The 27,820-nt window shown below is 43.2% G+C and overlaps 1 long non-coding RNA gene across 3 annotated transcripts in view; it reads left to right on the top strand.

The window, feature by feature from the left end:
* Positions 1 to 1,106: 1,106 nt before the first annotated feature.
* LOC109955780 (uncharacterized) overlaps positions 1,107 to 27,820 on the top strand; it is a 55,815-nt gene continuing 29,101 nt past the window's right edge. Inside the window, exons 1-6 of one of the 3 annotated variants that reach the window (XR_002274327.1) lie at positions 1,107 to 1,226; positions 3,238 to 3,332; positions 3,685 to 3,823; positions 7,957 to 8,052; positions 12,159 to 12,174; positions 20,185 to 20,415. This is a non-coding gene — a long non-coding RNA (uncharacterized LOC109955780). Of the gene's footprint in view, positions 1,227 to 3,237; positions 3,333 to 3,684; positions 3,824 to 7,172; positions 7,281 to 7,956; positions 8,053 to 12,158; positions 12,175 to 20,184; positions 20,416 to 27,820 lie in introns of those variants that run through there. The other 2 variants (XR_002274329.1, XR_002274328.1) reach the window with 2 other exon arrangements.

The following is a 27,820-nucleotide window of genomic DNA, read 5'->3' as shown; positions in this document are numbered from 1 at the left end:
AATTTTCTACAATATTTAACACTTTTATATAAAATTAGCATTTAAAAGTTGATTTTGAATGATTGTAGCAGCTCGGTTCCAGCTGTATTTTAAGTGTTTTAAACTAAACTGTGAACAAAATTTCAACTAATAGCGAGTCAGGACAAATTCAGCAACTAAAACACAATATTTCAGAAAGTTGAACTTGCTCTACTGAGGTAAAAGTTTCTGTATGCAACCTATATCTTTTAATAGAAGAAGGCTTTTCATTTTGCCAGTATTACTGCTGATTATGAGTGCCTGTTGTATTTCAGCCATATAATCCCTGGGAGCTGCCTGGCTGACCATGTGCTGTTCAGATGTGCCCTGCCACTCTAAACCCTGTTGTAATCTCGGGTTCAGCCAGCGTGAGCCTTAATTGAAATAATCCCTGCTGCTGAGCGGAGCGGTGCTGCACAAGCCTGCAAGCCTGAGCCAATTTCATGATGGGTCCAGTTTAACCCACTGTGTGACTCTGACCTTTTCTTCGCTGCTCACTGGGACCATCTGAACCCGTCCCAGTAAGGACATCTGGTGGGATACCAGGGAGGTCGTTTGATCTGCCTGGCTGGTCCCAGGGGCCTGTCAGACCCTCTCAGACTTACTGTACAAAGCTGTGCTGCTGGAGGGGCATGTGACAGCAGCACAAAAGAGGCAGATTTTTTGATTTTTGAGTAGTTTTGTCAAAGTAGTAAATATATGCTTACCCAGATTTTAAAGATAAAGTACAGTTCCTACTTCAGAAGGGTAGGTCCCAGGCTATTAGCATGCTGGCAGGGGTTTACCAGGAAGAGGAGCTATGAACAGTTATTAAGATTAATTAGAATACTGTCTTGTCTACCTAAGTACAGACAGGTGACAAGTGAGAGGACGACCCAGCATAAAGAGTCTCAGTGAGGTGCTGGGCCTCCATGTGCCACCAGAACAGCTTCACCTTGACTCTCCAAGTCTCTGAACCCTCCTGGAGGGATGAACATCGTTCCTCCAACAAATGTTCCCTCGTGTGGTGTTTTAATGATGGTGGTGGAGACGCTGTCTAACACGTCGCTCCAACATCTCCCATAGCTGTTCACCTGGACCTGGTGACTGTGAAGGCCACAGCATCTGATTCACATCATGTCATCCTCATCAGACCAGTCAGTGACGCCTCGTGTCCTGTGGACCCTGGAGCAGACCGCTCCCATCAGGACAGAAATGTTTCATCACAGGTAAAAATGATCACTCAGAACAACTTTGTGATGATTTGCAGTGACCCTATGTCAGCACCTGCATTTGTAATGTTCTCCACTTATTCATTCAGGTTTTTCCTCTCATTTGTCACTGTTACTTGATATGCAATACTCAAAACTGCACTCCAAATGAAATGACCAAAATATGTAGGCTTAAAGGCAGGGTTGGCCATCGTGGAAAAACCAGCAAGAGGGGGCTTGATTTTGAAAGTAGCCAACTGAAGAAATCCCACTCTTTAGTTCTGACTTCTCTCCAAAGCCCCTCCTCCAAAAGACAACACACTGCAACGGATTTCAGGAAAATAACAGATGCCTCCCAAACTAAACAAAACAGCTAATCACCTGTCCAGCAGAACAACGGCCACCGTGGCATCACTTTTCAGCCTTTTTGTTCTCTCAGTTGTCGCTGTCGGCCAAAAGTCACACTGATGTTAATTCTGGTTTTACTTCTTGCAGCATCCAGCTTCTTTTTCTCGTATTTGTTTGTGACCAAAAGCTGCTGTGGGCACCTTCTCTGCTGTAGCTCAATAGCTTTAGCTATATAAATAGAGTGGTAACATGTCTGCCTGCCTGGCCTTGTGGGAGACCCTTAGCTCACACAGTGAGTGCACAGGCAGTGTGTGCACAAGTAGGAAAGAGGGGCGGGTAGGCCATCCAATGGTTTATTTAAAGTTATTGGTCAGGCTCTTTTCAGACCTGCTGCTGCCACAGATGGTAGGTTTTTACTTTATGTTAGTGAGTTTAAAGATTTGCTGCCATTGAGATGAGAATTTCAAGAAAAGTAACAAATAATGCTTCTGAAATGAATCACCAACCTACCTTTATAGTATAGTTAGCATAAAATACATGGAGAGGGATGTTTTTCACCTGTGATGTCCTGGACATTCCTGAATATACTGTAAACATAAAACATCTCAAAATGATAATAGCAATAGAAGAAAGAGCATTAGAACTATGTCAAAATATTACACTCCATTTATTCCAGTGACACTTTATGTCACTGGAATAAATGAATCTTTGAGATAAGCTGCACAAAATTTCTTATGCCCCGTTCTAAACTACAGAAACAACCTCCGCTGACTGAAGGTTTAAACACAGAATCTCAAACTAATAAACTCTGAGACAGCAAGTAAAACTTACACACTGTCTGGTTCTAAGATTTTAAACATGCCCACTTTGTTTAAACAGTACTGTTTATAATGCATCACCTCTGAATTATTATCCACTGTGCCTTCTTCACTAATGAATGTGTTTCTCTCTCTGTATTTAGTTATTCTGTGTCTCAATGGGTCCGTCTCTGCCTCTCTTTCCTGCCACTGTATCTAAAACAGTGCATTAACATCTGCAGCCCATTTAGTGCTGCTGACACCAGGCTAATAACAGTGTGTGTGTGTGTGTGTGTGTGTGTGTGTGTTAGCGTGTAGCTTAAGCACCAGCCAACAAGCACAGCTGAAAGGTGTCATCGAGGCTCCTACGCCTCCTCTAACAGTTACTGATTCAGGGGGCGCTTGCTTTTTTCTTCTTCTTTTTCTGTTTTTTGTGCGTCCTCAAGCTGCCAGCTTTAAAGGAATGTTCAACACAAATGCTTTGTGTTCAACATCCAGTTTCCAGTCTGGTTCAGTGGCTGTAATGGCTGGGTTATTAGAAGCAATCAAACACCTCACAAAGATGGACGTTGCCAACACCTAAGGGACTAGTTATTCGTATCTGTAGGTGAAAGAGGGAGTGATAGGGTTGATTGGTGTGTGCAGATGGAGAGGAGGGGTGGGTGTTACAAACAGAAATTTAAAAACCCTTCCGCGGTCTTCACACCCTTTGCTTAGTCTTCCATTCTCTCGTTATCTGCATTGTTATTTGTCCATTTCAAATTATTGATCTTTTACAAATATTTTTCAAGGTATCTTAATTACTTGCAAAAGAAGCAGTGCCTTGGCTGGCGGTCAACACAAATAAGTTAATTTGCATTTCTGTGTTGTGAGTGTTTTGGCAGGCACTGCGCTGGTCCAGATTGTAACCCCTATTTCTGCCTCCAAAAACCTGCCTTGGAGGAGCATCCACGGAGGGATTAGGGATTTAGTGGGGAAGGTAAGTGTGACTACAAGCTTTGGCTCGCCATCTGCTCCCCAGCAGAGTTGAGGCCAACCTGTGCAGCCTGCAGCAAAGACCTGGGCACTGTGCTAACTCTGGCTCGAGCCAACCTGGCGCCCGCGGCCCCAATCACCAACAGTCTGCTGATTAGTTGTAAGAAGCACTCCATATGTAGCAAAGTTTTTTCTTTGTCTGTCTCCTTCCCTTCCTTCCTCTCCTCTTTATGCATTCTCTCAGCACATTAAATAAATATGGATGCATGGAATTTTTGACCGATTGCCTTTGGTTGTCTGGCAGAGTGAAAACCAGCCTGTTCTTCTTTTCTCTTTGTCCCTCTCACCTCTGATAGAAAACCAGGCCATGAAAGCAGAAGAATAAGAAATCCTGGCTATCATCATCTCTGCTTCTCCTTCCTTCCCTTGCTCTCTTTTGCCTGGCAGCTCTGGGAGACAGATGACAAGGGTTTGTGGCCGTCTGATCACCCCTAGGTGGGTATTTTCCAATTTAATGGCAGCTTATTCAAGATAAAACTAGATGAAGAGGAGGAGGTAGGCTAAAGAACACAAGCGAAAGACAGGTCTCTCACCCCAGTGGCCAGGGGAGTCAGCCCGGCCAAGGAAGAACCAACGAAGAAGAGGGTTCACTGACTCCCCTGGTAGAGATACTCAAGAAGATCGAACGACACCGGAGGAGGAGGAGAAAGAAAGTAGGAAAAAACAGAAGAAACATAATACTCATCATTAAATAGCAGCTACGGTGTTCCTGTTGCCAGGAACCTATTTCTCAGTATTAATTATTCATATTTTATTTCAGTAATCCAATACTCAGGTGAGAGCAGCTGCTTGTGATAGAACATGTAATTTCGAAGCTTAATGGCAGCAGGGCGGCCTGAGCCAGGGATTAGAAACAGAGTATCAATCACTAATGGCTGTGTGAACGCACGGCGGCTTGAATCCGTCTTGCTTTGTGTTTACTTGTGTTTTATTGCACTACATTGCTCCAAGGGAAACACTTGGTGATGACCTTTCCCCTGAACTTGAGAATCACAACTGGTAATTTCATGATTTGTCTAAACAAAGAGTTCATCAGCATTTTTCTTTCTTCCTTTGGCTGACAATGAATATACAAAAGCAGAGAGCAGAGGAGGGCGATGTGTTTGCAAATGCGCACATGGCCTGATTCAAAGCAGAATAACACCATCATTTACTTTTGATCCAATTAGCTTGATTCTTGTTTTCTGCATGAAATTCGTCTCTTCTTGACCCAAACACCTCAATTTGTCTGCTCCCTGAAACACTTGTGATATTAACAATTTATGGCCTAGCAGGAATTTGGGGAAGATTATAAACATAGTTTTTGTCAGCTAACTCTAAAGCCTGAGGCCATGTTTTTTTTATTTTATGCTGCTACATAAATGTCTCTGTCAACCCCAGGCGGACAGTTGTTTGGCTCTCAGTGCCCATCCATATTTCCTGCTGTTGACATGGACAAAAGAGGAAAAACAGGTAGTTTGCTTTTGCATAATTCTTGTTTTAATCAAAAACAATAGTGCCACAATTGCACAACAGAATAATTGCCCAGCATAAATATCTTTATTTCTGCACACAGTGAATAAGAGTTAAACACATTTATGTCATTGCCTGTCTGTTACAAAGGGCTTGAAATGGCTTGTTAATGATTTATTAAAGCTAAGGTTAAATGTTTTGATCGACGTTAATATAGAAAGATAAGATTAAGATAAAAAGATTGATTACTATCATTTCTGTTCACTAGCTATGTAGCTACAGATTGTTAGCTTAGCACAGACGACACCATCTCTAAAGTGTAAAGACACTAACTGGCTTTGGCCTTGTATTTATTGTACAGATGTGAGAGAAAGAAAATGGGTATAAGGGCACACGGGGTCAGAGGTCATCACTGAATTGAAGAAGTGAAGAATGGCTCAGAAGGTGTGAAGTAGTAGTAGTATTCTGCAAGCTGGTTTCCAACAAAGGCAGTGCTGTTAATCCTCATTTAACAAGGCAAGTGGCTGAAAACACCTCCGCCCACAGGGGACTGGTAACGTCTGGGGATGTAAACATACTTTAAATGTGCTGTTGTGTCTGCTGTGATTTTTGACATCCTTTTTTTTTTTGTAGACGAGGGTGAGAGGAGGTGCTGTCCAGCATTTAGCCTCACAAGTAAAAAGGCAATTAGGTCACAGAATATGCACACATCTTGCATGCTCTCTGGTCTCCCGCAATTTGAGCTAAAAAAAGTAAAGGTCAGCCACGTTAGTCAGATTGCGCTCGACAAATTCTAAAAAGGCTCGCTGGTCACGTCGAATGTATTCCCTGCAACATAATTAGCCCCCTCAATTCCCTGTTGTGCCTGGCTACTGGGTGTCTCAAAACCCCACCCCTTCCCCAAAATGCCTTTCACCTCTGCTTGCTCTGCAGTGATGCCCCCCTCCTCTTCCTCTGTCACACATTGTTGCTACACTAAACTTGCTGCAGATGCGGTCGACTGATGCATAAATTAGTCATCAACATTAGCATTAGCCAGTGCGTGGCACCCGGTGCCAACTGCTCTCCGAACGGCCATAAAAGGTCATGTTTTGATGACTGAATGCCACACAGGCACCTTGGCTCCCCGGAGGAGGGTTCCCCAGGTGCACGTGAAAGGTTAAAAATTACCTACCCGCCGCCGCCTGTCTCTGGCGAAGGAAATAATTAGGGGGTTTTTAGGGAGCAGCAGAATGCCTTGCTGTCAGATGACAGAGCGTTACCTAATGGTCGTATCTGGGGAAGAGTCAACCGGCCTGTCATTCTCTTGACAGGACAAATGAGCATAATGGTGGCAGGGAAATGGGAGCCTGTTCCCCCTTTTTTCAGCCAGGGAGGTGGGGAGGGGGCTGAGGAGGGGGTAAAATGGCAGTGCCTGAGCAGAATAACACAAGGACGTTAACCTTTTACATAAATCTGTTAACACGTGTACGAGTGCTGTTTAAAAGTGAGGCCTGATGCTCTCCTCCTCCAAAGTGGGCTGAGCCTGTTGTGTGCAGGCTGGAGACAAATGGAAGGAAGAACCTGAATAAATGAGTGGTCTCCTCCAGGGTCCACAGGACACGAGGCGTCACTGACTGGTCTGATGAGGATGACCATGATGTGAATCAGATGCTGTGGCCTTCACAGCCACCAGGTCTCAGCCCAGGTGAACAGCTATGGGAGATGTTGGAGCGACGTGTTAGACAGCGTCTCCACCACCATCATTAAAACACCACATGAGGGAACATCTGTTGGAGGAACAATGTTCATTCCTCCAGGAGGGTTCAGAGACTTGGAGAGTCAAGGTGAAGCTGTTCTGGTGGCACATGGAGGCCCAGCACCTCACTGAGACTCTTTTGTCATTCATCATATTTAAATTTTGCTGCAAAAAACCAAACTTTTGCTATGTAAGCTTACATCAGTCCTGCAGGTGGAAGACAGAAGAAAACCCAGCCAAAAACAGCAGGAGCCTAGATGTGTTCCATTTAGGCAAAAGCACAATAAAAGGTGCAGTCAGAGCCTTTTCAAAATGCATCACATTACAATCATTAAATACTTTTTTTCTGATGTTAAAACCAGCCACTTTCCTCTGTTTATTTTCCAAACCACTTGTAGTTTTTCTCAACCTTAAAAGAATATTATGTTTCCAAACTCACTACTTCCTATTAAAAGCCTTTCGGTAAACAGAGCTAACTGTGGCTTTGAATGTGAGGAGGTTACAGCTACAAAGACCAGAATCCAGCACAGTAATCTACCTGGACAGGTAGATTAGATTTATTCTCTGGTTCACACTCCGGAGCAGCAGGCAGCAGTAGTGCACATCAGACATTACCCCTGGCTGCCATTTGCTAATCAAAATAAACAGAGGAAGAAGAAGCAGGAAGTGGTAGGTCAAGTGTTTGGGCCTGGCTTATCTCAGGTTAGATTTTAATCAAATGTGTTGTCATTTTCCACTGCTGCTTCTGTGGAATTATTTCAGTGAATATCTGGAGGAGTTTTCTTTTTGCAGCTTGGGTGAACTTCAAACATAAAGTTACCTAAACTTAAGGACAAACCAGGAACTTGCTGAAGTGAATTGAAGAGGGTTTTAAAGGTGACAGGAATGAGCAGCACCTGTGGTCAGCTGTGTACTTGGGTGTCTGTTGGAAGTGGAGAAATGAAAATGCAGTTTTTGTGTAAAACAGTGGAAGGAGACAATTTAAGCAGAGTGCCTTAAGAAAACCCGGCCCTTCACCTCGGTGTGCTGATTTTTGCTCTGAACTAGAGAACTGTCTGTGGGTGGGGAGGGGCTGGAGGCCAGGTTACACAGTTTCATGCAGTTTGCTTGGATAAAGTTTTAAAGATCCTGCAGCTGAGTAGATTTGACAGGCTGATACCACCCTAAGTGACAGTGTTGGAAGGAGTACTTTGGTTCTTGAAGTAAAAGTAGCAACACCACCCCAGTGAAATAATACTGTCACATTGGGTTTCATATACCTCTGCAGAGATGATGCATGTACCCTGCTGGGGTTAGGGGCTGTAGCCCCCCAGAGCAACACCCTAATGCAAACTGATGCCCTGATCAAACAACATGTCATCTTGTCATGTCATTACAGAGCCAGTTGATGCCGTCTGTGGCTGCAGCAGCTCCACATACCCAGCCTGTCTGTCTCCATGAAGCCCCCTGAGGTGCCACCAATCATCCTGTTTCAGTAAGTTTTGTATTGTATTGGAGGGGAGCTCCTCTCCTCCTGCTCTCCCCTTAGTTTATTATCTTCTTGTTCTTAATGTGTGTATATTCTCTGAAGGGTTTAGAGCTCCTGCAGACGTATAGTCGTTCTGAATGAGTCTCACATAATTAATTCACTATTCATGTCTTGAAAATGACTCTATGGACTTTTTAGGAAAATACTTCAGACAGTTAAAGTAACAGAAGATAAATTTTAGTGTTGTAGCTGCATCTTACTGAGTCTAAGATAAACCGTATGTGTATTGTAAAGCCTTGTACAGATGCTTAGTAAAAGAATGCATAAGTTAGATTCTGCTGTACAATGCTCTACAGTACTGGATAAAGCTAAGCCTTAATGATAATCATATTTATAAGTACACAATAAAATGGGAGTATACTGTATCATTATTGATGTTAAATATGAGTGCAGTGTATCTATATGAATGCGTTATTAATACTGTGTTCCTTTTAATTTAAAACAAACATGACCAGTGAGTCTTGGCACCTTTAACTTACGAAATGAACCCCAGCTTACTGTAAACCTCAGATAAAACTTCCATCTGTCCTAACATTTGTGTGAAAATAAGATGGTTGTCATGTCAAGCCAAAGTTTTCTAAAAGCATCTGGTTGTCTTCATTTGAAATCGGACCAGTCAGGTGGATCTTTTCAGCTCAGCTGTGCTGCTCTTGTCTTCAGTCTCATCTGAGCTGTGAGCTCTTCACACCTATTGAGCTCCTGGGGTGCACTTTAACTCTGCTGCTCTTCCCCCTCACCAGTGTCATTTCTGTATTCTCCCTGCGCCGCATCCAGCATGCTAACAGAGGGGTTATTAACATAGCAAACTTAAATGTCCTATATAAATAATACGTTCGCAGAAATGCAAACCGGCTCAGCTGACACTGTTTAGGCAGCGCCTCCAACATCTGTTTATGAGCACTTTGCCTAATGATATCATCCGATATCATTAACTGTGGCAGTGGTAGGAAAGCACACACATGCACGCACACACACACACACACACACATGCACAAAGAGAAAAGACTTTCACAGTCTCCACAGACACCAGCACCAACCCTTCCCTCCCTTCTACCCCATGAATCGCCAAACCACTCATTAGGACAATTTTCCTCAACAAAAAAAGCAGCCCCTATGATTTCAATCTGTATATCACCTGTAATTGTAGTTTTTAGCGAGAGCCTGATTCCATACATTTAGCGGGAGTAAACTGCGACTGTGGGTGCGAGCGCTGGAAGCACGCCTCTCGCTGCGGCCGCCAGCTGCAGAAGCTGTTTTTAGATGGCAGCCGTTTTCCGTGGGGAGGCTCTCATAGTCCTGTGTGTGTGTATTTTCTGGGGGAGGTGGAGGCGGAGCTTGGCGGGCCCCTGCTTTGTTTCCTGACTTGGTTTGCTCTGTTTAGATGGTGGAAATTATAGAAAATTATTGAAATTATTATTTCTGGCAGCAACAATGAGGCTGCTTCCTCTTCCTGACCGGAAGGCCACACTCGGGGTCTTCACAGGTTCTCTGCAGCCTGATTTGATCGTGCGCTGTTGTAATTAGTCAGATGGTCGATTCAAATGTTGTGCGACACAGAGCTATCTGTTGCATTAGCACTGTACCCGAGGCGATTACAGTATTTATAGATCCAAAACAAACAATGCATATGGCAAAATGTTAACTGGCTCCTTTCTTCAGTTTTGTTTTGAGGAGAGAAAGAGCACATGAACCAGTAGCTTATTCTAACATTTCATGCAACCTGCTCCCTGTGTGAAAGGACTGTAGGTATCTGGTATCTGGTATCATATTTGTGTAATCAGGTCTGCTGGGTCCATTCCTCCTGCCTCAGGTCTCAGGTCTGTTTGTTAGTCTGTTGAATACCTGTTAGTCCTCACTCTGTCAGGTGGTGTGTGAAGTGCTGCTTGATAATTGGCGGATCATGGTGTAGGTGCCAGCTCGCTCTCCGTTTGGGTCTGCCTTCCTTTTATATTGGGTCTAATTATCCTCAAATACACACTGAGATCTCTATATATCTGGTTTTAGATCAGACCAACACTTTGACTGCTCACTGTTTTGCAAACCAAGCTGCTTTGTTTTTGATATCTGAATATATTTCTGTATGATATCAAAATCTATTAGAAGACTTTTAAAACAGTCTGGATTAAAACTGTAAACATTAATGGAACTACACTAATCGGTTATACACAACAAGAAAGTTTAACAAGTCCACTTATTTGTTTCCATAGTGTACTGTGGCCTAACAATGAAAAGGAATTGGTGGCTGCCATGAAAGTAGGACAGTCTATCTAAAAATCTTTGGGCATTGTTCAGCCCTAATATAAACTACAAATTTTGAGGTTATTTTTTTATTTGTGCAAATTTTCTTCAGTCATTATAGCCACAAGCTGCTTCACTATGAAATGCAGAAGCCACTTTAGCTCCATACTGTATGCTGAACTTCACTCAGAGTGAAGCCTTAAATACTGCTTATGTTTCTCAGTCTAGCCTAACATTAATAAGGACCTCAGCATTATATCCCCTTGCAAAAACTGAAATTGGAGGCATTAACTTCAGGGAGTTCATGAAGCAGAGTGTGCACTACATGGTGCATGGGATGAAAAACATCGAGACACAGTAGCCCTGCTTCTGCTTGGTGAAAAGGCAGTTTTTAAAAGTCTGTCTTGATATTTAATGAGATAATTCTATCTTCTCAGTTGCTTCTTGATACTTTGAATCTGTAAACATCGCCGTCCGTCTCCTGTGTTTCTTGCTCTGCAAATCTGAAATTCCTTGCTCTGACAGCATCACCCAAAGACGAGCACGGTGGTACCCAGAGGAGCAGCTTTATTTGCGGGCAAAGACCCCGACACTGAACCTGCTCTGAGCGTTGAGGGCCAGCAGGGGATACATACCGACCACACACACACACACACACAATGTAGTAGTTCACAAGCTCCTATCTGTACTTGTTACGCTGTAGTACTCATTTCTGTGCACACACACACACAGACGACAGATCAGATATTTGTGAACCTGAAAAAACACACATGTAGACAACAAACACACTCCTCCTCTTCCTTCCAGCTGTTCTGTAAATGTTGATTACACAAGACATTGGGGGAGCCTTCTCAGCCCCCATCTCTTCCATCCAGCAGCCAGGCAGTTTCCCCCACAAGCAGGCTGACCTGAGGTGCTCAGTGACCCGGGGTTGGGGTCCAGAGAGGCCTGCAGCCCCAGGGGCTTCTGCGTTCTTCTTCCCCCTTTCCCTCCCTCAGCTCTGTGAGCTGCACATCTCAGAACAGAAAACATGGGCAGAGACAGCAACAACCCGGGGACAACCGGCCGAGAAGCACAACACTAAAATAAAAAATTTAATTCATGAAACTCCTCCTCTGTCGAGATGCCCCAGCATCTTTGTGTCAAATGAAATGTAGAGGGGGAGAATTAAAGTGAGAAGAATTTTATCTGATGTGACTTTGTTCTGAGGAAATGTGTACATTTTCAGGCATTTAGCTGTTGTTTTTATCCAGCAGGAGAAAAAGATTACAGTACACGAGGCCCCTGTTTATAAGAAAATAGTTTTGATTTGTTTAACTTGCTCAGCTGGTGTTTCATTGTAGTCTGTAACATTAGGTGTATCACGTTTGCAAAACGTCAACAATTTAATTAGCTAATGATAGAATATTTATTTGACTGGGTTGTTTTACTTTGCTTCTTCTTTATTGACTCCCCTTCATGTGCAGCGGAGACAACTCAAAGGAATCTGACAAGCTATGGACCAGTCTGATTCCAGTTTGAATCAGTGACCTGGCCTGTGTTTGTGGTGGACATGTGATGGACATGAACCAGCATTTATCAGTGTTATGCAGACAGGAAATAGATAGAATTAGGTAACTACTGAATGGAAGGAGTGACCTGAGTGAGGTCCATATTTAAAAAAAAGTCCAGTGTCAGACAAACCAAGTCCAATTTCACAGAGGGAAACACTGTGTTCAAGGTAAATGCTGTACTGCATATCCTAACGCATGTAGCTGGATGCTTGTAAATAGACAACCCTGGTGTCTCATTGTAATTTCTCTTCTTGTGTGCAGGTAAGAAGAGCGACAGGTGAGCAACACTGGCCTGGCCTGTACAGTAAGTAGAACAGCAGAGATCCAGCAGAAATGTTTTGCAAAGAGGTTTAAGGTCATATAAAAAATGCAGTTAAAGAACAAGCAGATGAATCACTGATCAGTGTCGGGTATGTCTGTGCCACTGTTCAGTGACAGTTCGCTGTAGATGGTCTGTTTACTGTTGCTGAGTTTCTTTCTGGCAAAGTCTCAGCTCGTACAACTGTGCAAGCACATCGGCATAAAGGAGCTTAATTTTCACTCCACAAACTTCCTAATGGGGGAACTAAAGAGATCTCTGTGCTTTAGCACCCTTAGGCTTGAGACAGTGGAGCTGACATTCACGTTAATGAACAAGCACCGAGTGCAAAAAGGAAAAAAACAATCAAAGAAGAAAAGTCATAGGGGCCGTTGGTGAACGAAGTATTCTCAAAACCATTATGGCTAAATCATCATGATAGTGTCAAACGTGACACTATTAATGCTGTTCTCCAGGCATTCAAATGCCTTGACACATTTACTGTGAATAGAATTATTGAAACCAAGTGGTGCAGCATGAACCTGGAGCTTTTTGTGGCCTCTGGGGGTCTGGGGCCTCGTGCAGTTGCCCACTTTGAAGGCTGGTAATCCAGCCTGGCTGACAGCACTGTTCTCAAACTGAGTGTTGTGATGTATCAATCACAGCATCTTGAACTTTAATTCTTTTTCAATTCAAAAATAGAAAAATTCACCCCATCTTGAATAAAATGCTGTAAAGTCCTGTTTCCCTGTAATGATCAGCCAAGACCCTAAAGGCAAACAGGAAATGGAGCATCAGAAATTGAGCCCGGTTTTTTAAAACATAAATCCACAACTAAGACGACAAAAAGCATCTTGCACTTAATTTCTGTGAAAACTGTTAAAACTTGTTGTGAGTAGACTGAACGTCCTTGTATTCAGTATTCAGTTGCTGCATCAGCCGTCTCCCAGCCTGAGCTTCCTGCTGGTTGATGTGTGCTCGCCGTGCATTAGTCCGACCTGTCTGAAGTGATTTCTAACGGCCTTGTTTAATTAGCCGGACGTGTGTGTACTTCTATACATATTCATCGGCGGCAGATTTCAGCCCGACTGATGTTGTAATTGATTCAGAAGGTTTTATAATTCCTGCAAAGGCAGACTAAGAATATCAATGACAGCAGTTTGGGGAGAGAGAAGAGGGGGGAGGGAGAGCAGAGGGTGCCATATCTCCACCTGAGGAAACGTCAACTCACCTCGATCGGTGTGATTTGCAGAGGAAAAGAGCGGGAGAGGGGAACATCAGCTGCTTTGTTGTTCCTCTTTCACAAGTTAATTACACATTTAGGATTTATTAAGACAAGAAACAATTTTCAAATAGTGAATCTGTGGCAGCCTCCGTGGAGATATGCTCATTACTCTGTAGCCCCAGGCCACGTTCACTGCCTCCAATGCATCCTTTTTTCCCTGTTCCTCTTCCCCTCTGTCTGTTTTCAGCGCTGTGTTGCCTGATGCTGTAAGGTCACAGCGGTTTGTTCAAAGCTGCGGCGATGATTTGGGCTCCCAGCAGGTGCTGCCCCGATGTCTGTTCAATTATTAAAGTGAGGGCCACATGGATGTTTTACAGCCACCACACCCATTAGATAAAGAGCTGACGTCTGTAGACATGATGGGTATTTATTCTGGGGCTCACAAAGCCGTCGCCGCCGCAGCCCTTTTTTGTTACAATTTTTGTTTTATTCATCTCAGTTCTCTAGATTTATTTTCTTTTGGTATGAATGGAAATATCTAAGAGCCATTTGTTCCCTTTCAGTGTTGTGGGCACACGCTATCGTGGTCTTTTTGTTTTTTTCTCGTCAAACTGAGGTCACATCTACTTCCTGTAGCTCCCTTTACTCTTTTTTAACGCCCCAGTCTAACCATGAAATTGGCTGTCGGGTTGATAAATAAATCATGTGACGGACACCAAGTTGAACCTCATCACAGTCGCTTTCAGCAGCTGCCTTCCTTCCTTAAGCTGCCTTCCATCTCTTGTTCCTCTTCCTCCAGATGTTCCCATTTCTACGCTGTAATGACCAAAGTCTGTTGCAACTTTTGGAATTGAGCATGAACTACAAAATAACACCTATGAATTTTGAGGAAAATTTCGAGTATGTCTGCATATTATGCTGTAATCCAGAGCTTGGTGGGCTGATGAAGAGTAATCGTGGGATCATGAGTAGCCAAATGCATAAGTATTTAAACCAAAACACCACAGTGGAGCACTTGGAGAGACGTGAACTGCAGTTAGACCCTGCTCTTAAAGCAAAGGTTTCCAGTGCCTGGCTCCACGAGGAGGTGTTCAGCAAAACAAGCTAAATGATAACAACATAACTCCATAGCCTATATGATACTTTTGCACTAATTAACTTGAACTTGGCATGAGTCTGTATGTGCTGCATTTTTTTATTCCTTGTAAAGCCGCCAACAAATTAAAATAATTCACAGTTTTTTAACTAAAACAGGTCACCGGGATGCGAGTGTAACCGGTCTGTCATGTGGCCTCTGAACCCCCAAACGGACTAATGAGAGAGCCCCGGTTTAACTTTATCTGAGTTTATCAAATCAAGTGGGTGTTGCACATAGGATGAACATAAGTATTTACATTTTATGCTACTTCTACTTCCTTTTAAAACAATAATTACTTTCAGAAAAAGAATCATAAGCTTATAAATTACAGTACTGCGTGCTGCTAAACCAACCAATCATTTCCTGACCCCTCAGACTGATCTTGTGCTTGTGACCCTTTGGGTGGATTGGATTAAACAAGCTGACTGTATATTAAAACCAGCTCCACCTTGAGCAGCTACAGCTGAAGTGCTGTGGATGCATCCATCTTAATAATCTAATAATGCCATATAAAATATCACAGTGTCACAGAGGGCATTTTTCTACATCTAGAAATACTTGAAGTACATTTGATGCTTGGAGTATATGTAGCTGATCGTACTTTTGCTTCAGTAGCAGTTTGAATGGGATAATTTCACATTGTCATACTGGAGCTTTTACTTAAATAATTTTAAATTCTTCTTCCAGAGCATAAAGTTTTGTTGCTGGGACAGTACATCCACGCAGAACAAAGATGCCCACTTGATTTAACTCCACACTGAATCCTCATATTAGCTTTAGCTGAACTTCAGTGTATTTTTACCCACTTCTTACAGTGTTGTTGAATCAGTATGAAGTAGAAAGATGATCACAGTGGTGTTCTTTAACTAAACCTGGAATGAAATGTGACCCAGTAAGCTTCCCTGTTAGGATATAAATCAAGTCTCTGTCTCCAGTATTTCCACAGTCACCACCAAATAACAGCACGCAGTGAAGCGGGCTACCGACCAGGCTCTGATATTTTATTGTCAACTTTAGGCAAAAACGGCCATCGTGGTTCAACCTCACGCCCTGCAGCAGTAACCTGTCCCTCATTTTCTTCCTCCAAAATGTATGGCTCTTTCTTCTCTAATCCCACAGAGAAGGCAGTAAAACATGCATGTGTTAGAATAGCTAATCATGACAAACATGCCTTTAAATGGATTTTTTTCTTGTACAGAAATCATAAATTATATTCTGATATGATCACTGAACTTGAGTTTTTGATTTCAGCTGTCAGTTCAGTTTAGCAGCTAAAACAGTTGGTTCGCTTCAGGTTTTTGCCACAGGTTCATCTGCAGGCAAGTTATTGGAATTTCACTAAATGTGAAATTTCAGGAGATGAGGTTCTGATGTCTCACATCTAACATTCAAACTGGGAGTCGATTTGAAGACAGCCTGGCATGTTTTCAACATTCAGATGCTTCTCTCTCATCTCTAAGTGTGGCAGAAAGTAGAGTAGTATCAGGCCACACATGCAACCCTCCCACACCAACACACCCCAACCTCTCCTCGTCTTCCTCCTCCTCCTCCTCATTTGATTCTTCACTGTGTTCTGTACATGCCAACAAATCCTAATTGCACCCCACACTCTTTTCTTCCCACCGATGCTGCGTTCTTCATGCCACCAAATTCCTTGTGTGCTAATTAGGCACGCAACCACGGTGGATACACTCCTGACAGGTGCTGCTGGCCTGCCGGGGTCACACACACATAAAAACACACACACACACGGCGAGAGACGGAGAGAGAGAACGAGAGAGACGCTCATGCACACAGCATTAAAAATAAATGGAGAGAGGAGAATAACGAGAGAGGCAAGACGTGTTAATTTCTAGCTTCCATCTGTTATTACATAAGCACTGCCAACAACTACGCATCTCTGGAAGAATGGCGAAAGGGGAAAGAGAGGAGGAGAGGAAGACGGAGAACTGAAAATGTGAAACAGCCATAACTGAAGTCCTCCTGCATGGAAGAAGAATTCCTCTGGGAGGCCGGTGGAGGAGAAATCAGATTGATCGAGCAAGTGCAAACTCGAAGATTCTTTTGAAGGGTTTTGCTTCCAAAACAGTGTGAACACGTAACCTGGTGTTCCTTGCTCAAAACGTGGCAAAAAAACTAAAAAATGTGCCGTTTGAAATGTTTGCTGTTTCATAAGTTAAGGCCTCCAGAGAGCTGTATCTTTTTGTTTTCACTTTTTCTTGCCTGCAAACAAGTTTGTAAAATGGAAAGAAATCCACAAGTAGTTTTAAAGTTTAATTGCTGCATGATTTTACAAGAAGCAGGCAAGTTTCTTGAGAAAAAGTTAACCATTTGGAAACGAAATGCTACTTTAAAGGCCTCAGGTAGTTTTAAAAAGGTGGGCATGTGGATGCCCAAATAGTCCCGGTACAGAGGTGAATTCGTGTTACATTTGGGACATGAGAGCCACTTTCCACCTGCTCTTTTCCCCTGACGCTGCCCTGTAAAAATCACAAGTAGCAAAACATTCTCATGTGAGGAACAATAGGATGAGCTGGAAACACAGAGCTCTGAGGAGTAACACGCACCTTGAAGGTTGCTGCTGTGTTTGGGTTCAGGATCTTTTCCACTGCCAAGGTGTTGAGGCCAGAGATGTGTTGATCTCCGGTGAGCGAGCTATGGTAGGCAGAAACTCTGCCTTTGTTTTTCTGGACAGAAAGACACCAGGAGAGGCTGTGGGAGTCTCACTTTTGCACAGATGTTGTTTCCCAGGGCAGAGGGACGGTGCTGCCACAAGTCCACCATGGGTCTTTGCAGCATTTCAACACTCCTACAATGATATATTTTGCACTGTAAGGAAGCTAAACGTCACAAAAGCCTGTAGCTGCTCTGTTTTTAATGGGCAGTGTGGGAACGCACATTATAATTGTTTGTTCAATTATTTTTCTTGGACGCTGCACCTGCACTTCACCAAGTGAACTCCTGAGAGCAAACGCAATTAAGCCCCCAGAGCAGCGCTGACGTCTGTTTAAACAGTGGGTAGGGAGTTGGATAAATACCTTTTTAGTGCTCAAGGTAACAAGCAGAGGCTGACAGTGAGGAGGCTCGCAGGGAGCAATTTCCTATTTATTATCTTCTGATTTGACCTCTCTCTTGACAAGGTTCCAGGGCTTATTACTGTATCTGTCCTGCACTCTAATCCAGGTCCATTACAAATGTTCTTCAGCAGGCAGGAAGTGCCAGATGTGGGCGAAGGATAAAAGAAGCAGCTACAGTAGTTATGCTGACCAGTATTGGCGCCTTCTAATGTATTTTGCGCAATTTGGAATTTCATGCATAAGTACCTCAGATGTTTGCAGGAATTGTAAATTGTGTTTTCTGACCTCCGCTGGCTTTTTTAATGAGCGCAGTGAAGTGCAGAGGTGTGAAGCTGTTTGATAGGAAAGACAAAAGGCTACACTGCTTCGCTTTGTGAGAATGAGTCCTGCAAAGACTCAAGCGCATGTATCATTAGCTTTAAGGCCCACAAATGTTACTGTAATCAATAACCCTTAATCAGAAATGGGCTAGAAATCAATCAATCAATTAAATGTTTTGTGGTATGAGACAAAGACCAGGCTCTAACCTGAGCCATCAACAAAGTCACTTTGAATGCAGCTTTTTTTTTTCATCCACTGAGCAATAGTGCAGTCCTTTGATTAAAAACATCAGTCGCTTTAATTTTGGTCATCACTCATCACAATGGATGTCTTTCAGTTAAATTCTCCACCACTCTGTCTGTTGCATCTTTGGGAATAGCCCTTTATATTCACAGCATATTTCCTGCACATACATGCCAGTCAGTGTTTCACAGCTATCGTCCCAGCCACGCATACCTTCCTCTATGCTTTCCATGCTCACCAGCCTCTATGCATTATTCACAGTCGCATTAAAATACCAAAGTGAGACTTGCATGTTAAAGCAGCTGAATTGGTGCCGTCACAACAGCTGAATGTGTCTGTCACAGACTTTTTTTGCCATAGTTTCCCGGCAGTGCAGCTGCCTAAATGAGAGGGATTAAGTTAACTCCCTGCTTAGAGGAAGAGCAGGTCCTGGATTAGAGCACTGGGCATGGACACAGAGAGCATTCAAGCAAGAGCCACAGCTTTTTAAAAAAGAGAGGCGGTGCACGGCGCTCACAGGAACCAACGGTCGAGTTGCTTGAACAAATACACTGACAAGTGTAACGCTGCGCCCACGACACGGAAAAGTGTGTCAGAGCAAAGATGGGGAACACTGGCGGACACGCCAACAATCACAGTTGCTTTTTTGTTTCCTCTTTCCAGCTCATGTCACCCCCACTCCCGCCCTCCATCTCCTGTCAGCCTCAAACATTGTGTCTCCAAGAAATGTCTCGTCTCCTTAGAGCTAGGAAATAACATAATACTAAAGTATGTTCCCAAAACTGGCATTGGTATGAGCTGTTGTTTGTTTCCAGTGCATATTTGTTTGGTAACAGAGCCTTTGATTGAGACAAAAAGACAGAATCTAACTATTGTCAGTTATCGTTTTTGTTCAGCCCTGCTGATCAGGGATGGAGCTACAGATCAGCTTTGCCTAAACAATTTTAACAGCTTGTATACACACGAGAGCGCACAGCTCTGACGTAAACCTAGAGGCACCACATGGCCCTGTCAACGGCTACATGCATCTTTTTGTACAATCAGGACCAAATCTAGTTTAGTAAGATTCATTTCTGTTGCACATTGTCCATTTTTGTGCTTGTTTCCCATGTTAAAGTCATCCTTGTCCTGCATGTTGCTGTCAACAAACAAAGGCACACACTGAAAGAAATTGAAACATAAGAAAATGATCTTTAAAAGTGAAAAATCTAAACTAGAACAGGCTTTTCTTTTCAATCTATAACATTTTACTCTTCTTGTACTCGTTACAGGTTTCATTTTATTAAGCTGTAATATTCTGAGGTAAATGTCTGTGCACTGTGTTTTCCGAGACCTGCAAAGCTCTTCTCAGAGAGGAAAAAAACCCGGGAAGGAGTGGAGATGAGAACAGGTGGCGAAACAGTGTGAGAAACACGAGGGAGAAAAACAACAGACACCTGCTCCTGAAACCCAACCTGGTTCCTCCATCGCATTCAGCTGAGTGAGCTACTCAGACAGCGGCTGGGGAGGATTCACTGAGGCTCTGACACTGAATTACACTGCTGCCAGAACACTCTGTGTGACTGGGGGTCTGAAATTGCATTGACACGGCAGTTAGCTCTATATTACTGAGGGCAGACACAGTTGTTTTTATAATAACAACTGTTTTGTGCTGTATATGTTTTCAGTCCAAACACCTGATAGAAACTGAAGCCTGCACTAACATTAGATGAAAGTTCAAGATGGGCGATCTTTTCCATGGAGAACGTTTACTAAAACACAGCTAGGTGTGGCGTAGCGTGAAGCCTGTTATCCTTTAACATACTGTGTACCTAAGTGTTAGCATGAAGCCTAGTGTCATAGAACTGCTGCCAAAGTGGACAAGCAGGAGATTCCGGCTTGGAAACTTGGCAGGTTGTTTTAGTATCAGTGAGCTCAACCTGGGTCTGTGAGTAAATAATGAGCCTCCCCTGATATTCTTCTCCCATGTCCTCTTATGGCTGCAGGGAGAAGAACCAGGCCGCGCTCACGTCAGCTCCGTGACATTGAAGTGACCGTGACACCGCAGCAAACTGGTGATGACTGATGCCTCTTTGCCTCCTGCCGTCAGGCCGAGTTGTCTGGCCTCTGGACGACTGTAATTGCACCGACAGGTGACACGCATGTGGAAACCAGAAGATGAAGAGGAGACTACTTAGATCATGTGACCTGCACCTCACATGCCTCCTCCAAGCAACGTAAGTGTCTGAAGAGTTTTGCTGTGACATTAGATGACATTTAAGAAACAAAATGGTCTCATTAAATTGATCAGAGGTTGTAGTTTACACTGGATTTTTTTTTTTAAATGAAAGAGTCACAAAATTGCAATGAACACATCATTTAAAGGAGCATTAAGATACTGTAAATTCAGTGACAGAGGGACAGGACGTGGTGTCTCTCAGCAATACTCCCCCCTCCATGATGCTCTGCTGCCTGCAGCCTCTCTGATTTGGACCTTAAATTGCTACTTCTAACCACTGAGGAGAATCTCCCTCATAGCGGTCAGTGAAGTGTTAGACTTGCATTTTATACGCAGATTCGGTTTCAGTGCAAACTAATTATATCCCTTTGAATTACTCCTGAACTTCAACAGCAGAGCAGTGTTGTAACGTGCGCAGTTTGAAGCAGATATTTGTATTTTGCTTGACAAACTTCAGAGAAACTTTGTAGAGCTCTGTCATCTGTGGCCCAATTAGTGAAAAACATTTTCCAGCAACCAGTGAAGGCACATAAATATATATTCCTGAAGATGGATCATTAGCTGGGAATGAATGAAAGTCCCCCTCAGGGTTGCGTCCTTACACCCCAGCTGTTTCAAAGAGCAGCAGCTTGTTTTGTGCTGTCAAATCCCCTTGTTGTTTATTAGCTGGAGCGTCCTCAGTGGGCGCTGCACAACCGAAACCCAAATCTTTGCCCCAGCTTCTCGTCTCAAACACATCTAAGCCGGCCAAGCTTGTGATAGCCCTCCTCTCCTCTAAACAGAGCAAAAGGCCCACGGGCCGAAGAACGAGCTGCTGCTCGGGTTGAGCCCAGGGGAGGTGGGATCTATTTGTCAGAGCCTTCCATCGTCACTTTTCATCAGTAGAAGGCGGGAGGCTCTAATACACTCACGCCATCTTCCTCCCTGCATGAGTGTGTTCTGTTTGGCTGCTGTCACTGGGAACAGATACATAAGTACTCGCTCTATATCTTTTCTCACACACTTTCTCAGACACATGCTCTGCAAACAGAGCGCCAGGCTCTCCAGGGCTGAGAATTCTCCCCTCTCTGTCTTTATCTGCTGGTAAATGTTGACGGACCACTGAACCTTGATGTCGGACTGTGACAGGCTTAGCTGTTTGTCAAGTGTTGTTGTGAGAAAAGAGAGGAACAAAGGGGCCTCTGGTGTGGTGGTTAGCCATCATGGCTGCTCAGCTCGCAGTGAACGGCCCTCCAACACCGTGGAGGCAAGCGCTCGGCTGCTCCCGGGTCGACCAATAGGGAAATGGCTGAAGGGTTGTCATGTTTCAACCTGGGTGCACTGTTCAAATTAATGAGGGGATTGTCGGCATATCAAAGCTGATGGGTGTGACGAGCGAGGCCCCAGTACGGAGCATGAAAACAAGAGTGTTCGGGACAACATTTACTGAAGTTTTTTCCTCCAGTTCAGCTGAAGTTTTTAGATTTGGATGCAGATAATTGGAGCTTTTTAAATCACATTTTTTTAGGTTGCTTGCAAGGCAACAAACTGTTAATTAAAAGTTCTGACACTAACGTTGCTCTGTGCAGAAAGTCATAAAGAATCTAAAGTCAGCTGTAACTTTATACTGTGTGTCTGCCTTTCTTAGTGCTAGTCAATCTGTAGAAACAATCATGATAGCATCCACCAGACTTTGGGACACTGAGTCGGCCACTGGGATCAACAACGTGGCAGAAACAGAACAACTTGCGCTGAAGATATCAGCCGCCTTCATCAGTGCAGCAATACTTTCCAACAAAGGAAGGCCGTGACATCCCTGAGAGGAGCAGAGTAGCACCATCTTGAGACTGTACTACTGTAGTACTGTGGACAGCCGACTACCAGGACAAGGTGACCAGTCAGCTACCTATGAGGTCCTCAGGCGAGATCCATCCAACAGAAACTGTGTAGGAAAAAGGTAACAAACGGCCTACATCAACTGGAAAAAGATGAAGCCATCGACCGACCACTCTTTTACCTCCTGTACCCTAGAGAAGCCACCTTTTGCATATATGGGCTTCCCAAGATGTACAAGGAAGGAGCCCCACTCGCATCCTGCATCCATATTAACACCACCTGCCAGATCAGATGCTCCCAGGATTTTATCAACAAGGTTAGAAAACTGAAGCTGGTCTCAGATGAAACCACTGTATTCTTTGTCCCTTCATTCTTCACAACCTCAGAGGAGTGGAGAGCATGAGGGAATGTCTTTTTATGAGAACAACACACTGTCCCACAGCAGCGACCTAGCCCAGGGCAGATGTGTGACGTGCTCGGCCTCTGCCTGGCGACCACGATTTCAAATACAGTGAGGGCCTGTACATGGAAGAAGTAAAGAACAGAGTCCCGGTCCAGTCAGTCTGCTGCTGGCATGACACAGGCAGCAGTCCGTGAAGGGCAGACGACGAGGTGCACGGTTCGCGGGGTCTCACCCTGCTTCAACAGTGACAGTGTCTTCTGCCCTGACACGCGAAGAGAAACAATGGAGGATGGAACTAAGCAAGTTAAATCTGAGTCATCTGGGTTTCTTTGAATGAAGATGAACATGTGTCGCCCACCTCTGTGTTGTGGAGCCGTGCCACGAACATGGCCCACAGAGACTGACGAGAGAAAATTGGATTTCAGCTGCTGGGAAAATGAGGTGCTGAGTGTTCCACCTGCCGACATAGGTGTAGTGTTTGGGGAGAAATGCAGAGCGTGAACTCAAGTGCTCAGAAAACCTGCAGTCTTGAAAATATTCTATGAAAATATTAAAATAACTCAAGCACGTGAGTTTAACACAACGTCTGTGAAGTTGCTTTCTGTAATGTAAACATCCCGGAGCACGTGGGAGGAAGAGCTGCCAGTCGGAGAGGAGACACGTCAATGGGTTTGTTTCCATTTATCGGCCTGTGGGATGGAAGTTGTGTGACTATATGTGTGACGGTATTAGTTGTTTTTGTGGACTGTTGTTGTGGGTTGTTGCACAAATTGGTAGCTGTTATTTTCATGCTCATTGGCTTTGCATACAGACACTGTAGGTTGTTCCATAGCAGTTCATGCATCAGGTTATCAACGGTGGAAATACCTTTACTCAAGTACTGTACTTAAGTAAAATGTTAAGGTATTAGTACCGTGTTCTGCTACTTCATACTGTGACTTCACAACATGTCATAGACAAATCTTATGCTTTTTACTGCGCTATGTGTAACTGTGATAACTTAAGATGAATAAAACAAATTACAGTCCAATCAATAGACTTTATTGATCCCTGGTGGGAAATTCACAAGCTAAAGTATTTCACATTAGCTCCACCTTCACCAGCTGCAACATTAAAGTGATGAACAATAATCAGGCTTTTAGTATCTGTGAAATGTGCCAATCTGCGGAATCAGTACTTTTGGTATTTCAAGTATAGTTTGATGTGAATACTTTTGTGTTTTTAGTCAAGTAGCATTATGAATGCAATATTTTTTCACTGTAAAGGATCTGAGTACATCTTCCACCAGGTTATTTCTCTCTCCTTTTGTTGAGGGTAATTCTGAAAAACCATTTTTCACCATTTTTCCATTTTTCAGACTGTGTGTGGTTAAGCTCAGGGAAAAGACTGATTCTAATTTCAGATCTGTGACAAACATCAGTCTTCTACAGGAAAGCGACACATGCTACACCTGCCATCTGGCCTCCGCGCTCTTACGTCAAGGACAATACTGTCTGCAGTGTCACTGAACATTAGTTTTGCAAGAGTCATCCAGTATTAGTGTAATTAATGGAGATGAAGCAGAAACAGGAACCACATGAGTTATTTTTATCAGAGGTTATCACAAGTTTCTTTTAATGATATGACAACTTCTTCCTGTTGCTCAAGTCTAAAACTGTATTTTTTTAAAATTGTACAGTTTCAGTCAAAAAATGCAAAACCTCAGAGAAGCACATCAATAGATAAATCCCCAGCAGCAGAAGTTAGATTCCCTTCATCAGGTAGAACAGTTTGGTTCAGGTTTGTTTCATCCTCCCAGTAGGACGTGTGCTGTCGTGCATCTGTTATTTGATCCAGCTGATTAGAGATGGCTGAATACAGAGCGACGTGTCCAGTAATGACCCCTCACCCTGTTTGATCTAAACTTGGCTTTCATGCGCTTACAGTGGAAAAACATCCAGGTCTTCAGATGGTTTTCACGCCACTGCTCAGCTCATCGTTTCTCCTCCACATCCTGAAGGAAGCTGTTTTCTCCGCATGTTTCCAGGGAGGTCCACTTGTTTTTCCTTTTTCTTCCTCTCTCTCCCCTTTCCCTCTCCATCTCAGGGAATTCACTTCACTTTAATTGTTTGACAGTCTTTTCCTGCCTTTATGCCATGTCCGCAGAAGGTGCCGCTGATTTTTTTCCTCCTTTTTGAGGCACTAATAACATTCTGCTCCACTGATTCCCCGGGGCACAACCTCATTATGGCTTATAGGCAGCAAAAATAAACTGTCTGTACTGCCTGGCAGCTTTTTTCCCTCCTTTTCTCAGAGAAATGAGGAGTTGGTGCAGAGTGCCTGCTTGTAAACCAGTCAATCTTGTTGCTGTCTGAAACACATGTCCAGGGTGTTGCGGTATGTGTCTGTGAGTGGCTGCTGTGGGCGGCAGCCTGCACTGGGTGGCAGCACTGTGAGCCGGTGTCACCGTGGAAATCTGTGAGCCAACATGTAAAACAGGCACATTTGAGTTGGTAGTAATACTTCACTGCCTACTATATTTAGCATTTATACACATTAGAATCAGAATCAGCTTTATTTGCCAGGTGGTTTGGACCATGAGAAATTTGACTCTGGTAGAGAAAAATAAAAAATAAATAAAATTAAAAGTTGAAAAATAAAGCAAATAAGAAGAAGAATAGTTTTAAATGAAGTCCTTTAAAATGACAAACCTGGGATTAGACAGTCAGTGTCTCCAAATTCTTCAGTGCTTACATCTGTGAATGTGAAAAGGTTCCTGTTTGTATCTGCAGTAAAATATTAGATCTGTAATTAATGACATTGAACAGTTCATCTGTACTGTTCAACTGTTGAAAAATGCCCAAAATGAGTTCTTCACTTGGCATTTTTACTTCCTAAATGACTTTAAAGAACTGACTATAAAAAAAGGTTTATGCACCTGATTCAGGATTAGACATCTCAACCCAAGTAAAACTTTCAGGAACACAAGCTACAGATGTGTATTATCAGTTGTAGGATGCTTCCACGTATCACAGAGCCCCACACTTAGCAAAGCAAAACTATCTTTATTTACAGTGCCTTGCAAAAGTATTCATACCCCTTGAACTTTTTCACATTTTGTCATGTTACAACCACAAACGTAAATGTATTTTATTGGGATTTTATGTAATAGACCAACACAAAGTATCACATAATTGTGAAGGGGAAGGAAAATGATACATGGTGTTCAAGATTTTTTTACAAATAAAAATCTGAAAAGTGTGGCGTGCATATGTATTCATCCTCCCTGAGTCAATACTTTTACTGTTCACCACATATCATTTTCCTTCCACTTCACAATTATGCAATACCTTGTGTTGAGCTATCACACAAAATCCCAGTAAAATACATTTATTTTTGTGGTTGTAACGTGACAAAATGTGGAAAGGTTCAAGGGGTATGAATACTTTTGCAAGACACTGTATATAGCTCCTTTCTAAACATTTGTTCCAAGGTGCTTCACAGTCCTTCATAATCCAAATAATAAAGAATACTGAGAATAAAACCTCATTCAGGGCCTTAGAGACCAGGTAGGTTTTTAATAGTGTGCAGGAGGTGGTCAAATTTGGAGCCGATCTAATAGGATAAGGACAACTGTTCTATAACCTGGGGGCTCCCACTGCAAAAGCCCCATCACCCCAAGATTTAAGCCTAGTTCTCAGAAGCTTTAGGAGCAGCTGACTTGAAGATCTTAAGGATCTTCCTAAGTTGTGAGGGTGGAGGAGTTCGGAGATGTGTAACGGCGCCAGCCCGTGAACGACTTTAAAATCGGTCCTTTGACAAGTGGAGCCAGTGAAGTGAAGCCACAGGAGTAATACGTTCATATTTTTGAGACGAGCTGCAACGTTCTGAACCATCTGGATAATAGAACCTAAGGAATGCATACAGAGCATTACATTAATTAATTCTGGAACTAGTACAACTGTGTACTGCTTGTTCACAATCATTAGAAGAAAGAAGTTGTTTTACCTTTGCCAGCGGTCTCAGCTAAAAGAAACTTGTTTTTACCATTGAGCTGATGTGTTTATCCAGCTTTAGTGAACTGTAAAGAGCAGGTTCTTTACCTGAGGCTTAAGGTACAAGGCCATGGGGCCTAGATCAACAATATTAGAACCATATTTAAGAGACATAACACCTCAGTTATATGGAACCATTAATTAATAAGCACTTGGTTTTGCCACTTCACATCCTCATAGGCATATTTTAGTGCTGTGTAATCAAAAAGGTCATAGCAAACCACTGTAGATTAATCTCTGACAAAACATATCTAAACTAAAGGCCCCATGTGGTCTTTTTCTGGAGCTTAACATTGAATCACTGTGTGCACTCAGGCAAAGCTACAACAACAAAATGGGCAAACAGGAGTACAACAAAAGTTATCCCAAAGTTTAAAAGAATATTTTATCATAGTGAGTCTTCAGAGAAGTGTAATGAACTGTTTGATTCGCACCAGATATTTTGAGAACAGACAAAGCACATCAGTATTTTCATCTTGTACAGTTTATTCAAACTGGAAGCCAGCCAGTCCTCTGCTGCCAAACACACTGCAGACCGGGGTCAGGCGCCCTGCCTGGGGTCAGCTGGGCAGCAGGAGGTTGAGCCGGAGACCACGTCCTCATTGACACGAAGCAGGAAATGCGCCAGTTTAACACTAGAAAGGCCAAACACACAGTCGACTGACAGCCGCGCTGAATTTTGCAAGTGAGATATTTCAACATTCAGAACGTCACCTTTGTGACTTTTCAGAGAATCCGTTGACCTCCACTGTGACCTCCTGGTTATCAACCTGATCCTTGACAAACTCGGCTGTCAGAGTTTCCTGTTTGGGCTTTTTTTAAAGCACAACACTCCATGTGAAGGAACAGTGGTTTGTCAGTTAATGACAGGTTTTTGGGGCACAGCCTTAGAAATGTTTTCCAAATTTTAAATTCTTTGACCTTTTTAAAAGTATATTAATGAATGTGCAGAAGTATGAAACATACTGAACAAAAGTTTCACTGAAAGTGATACACAGCCAAACTTTTTGGATTTTTGTTTTAATATTAAAGTGAACAATGCTTTTAAAACCAGTCTGGTTTGGTTTGTTCCACAAATAAAATTTGTGTCAGTACTGATGCAGAAAATCTGTAAAATGTGAGCCCCCCCCCCCCCGCACAATGGTCAAACT

Source organism: Monopterus albus, unplaced genomic scaffold (assembly GCF_001952655.1).
Source record: "Monopterus albus unplaced genomic scaffold, M_albus_1.0 scaffold16.1, whole genome shotgun sequence".
NCBI classification, from domain to species: Eukaryota; Metazoa; Chordata; class Actinopteri; order Synbranchiformes; family Synbranchidae; genus Monopterus; species Monopterus albus.
The sequence above is the reverse complement of the archived record's forward strand: the minus strand, read 5'-3'. Positions and strand labels throughout refer to the sequence as shown.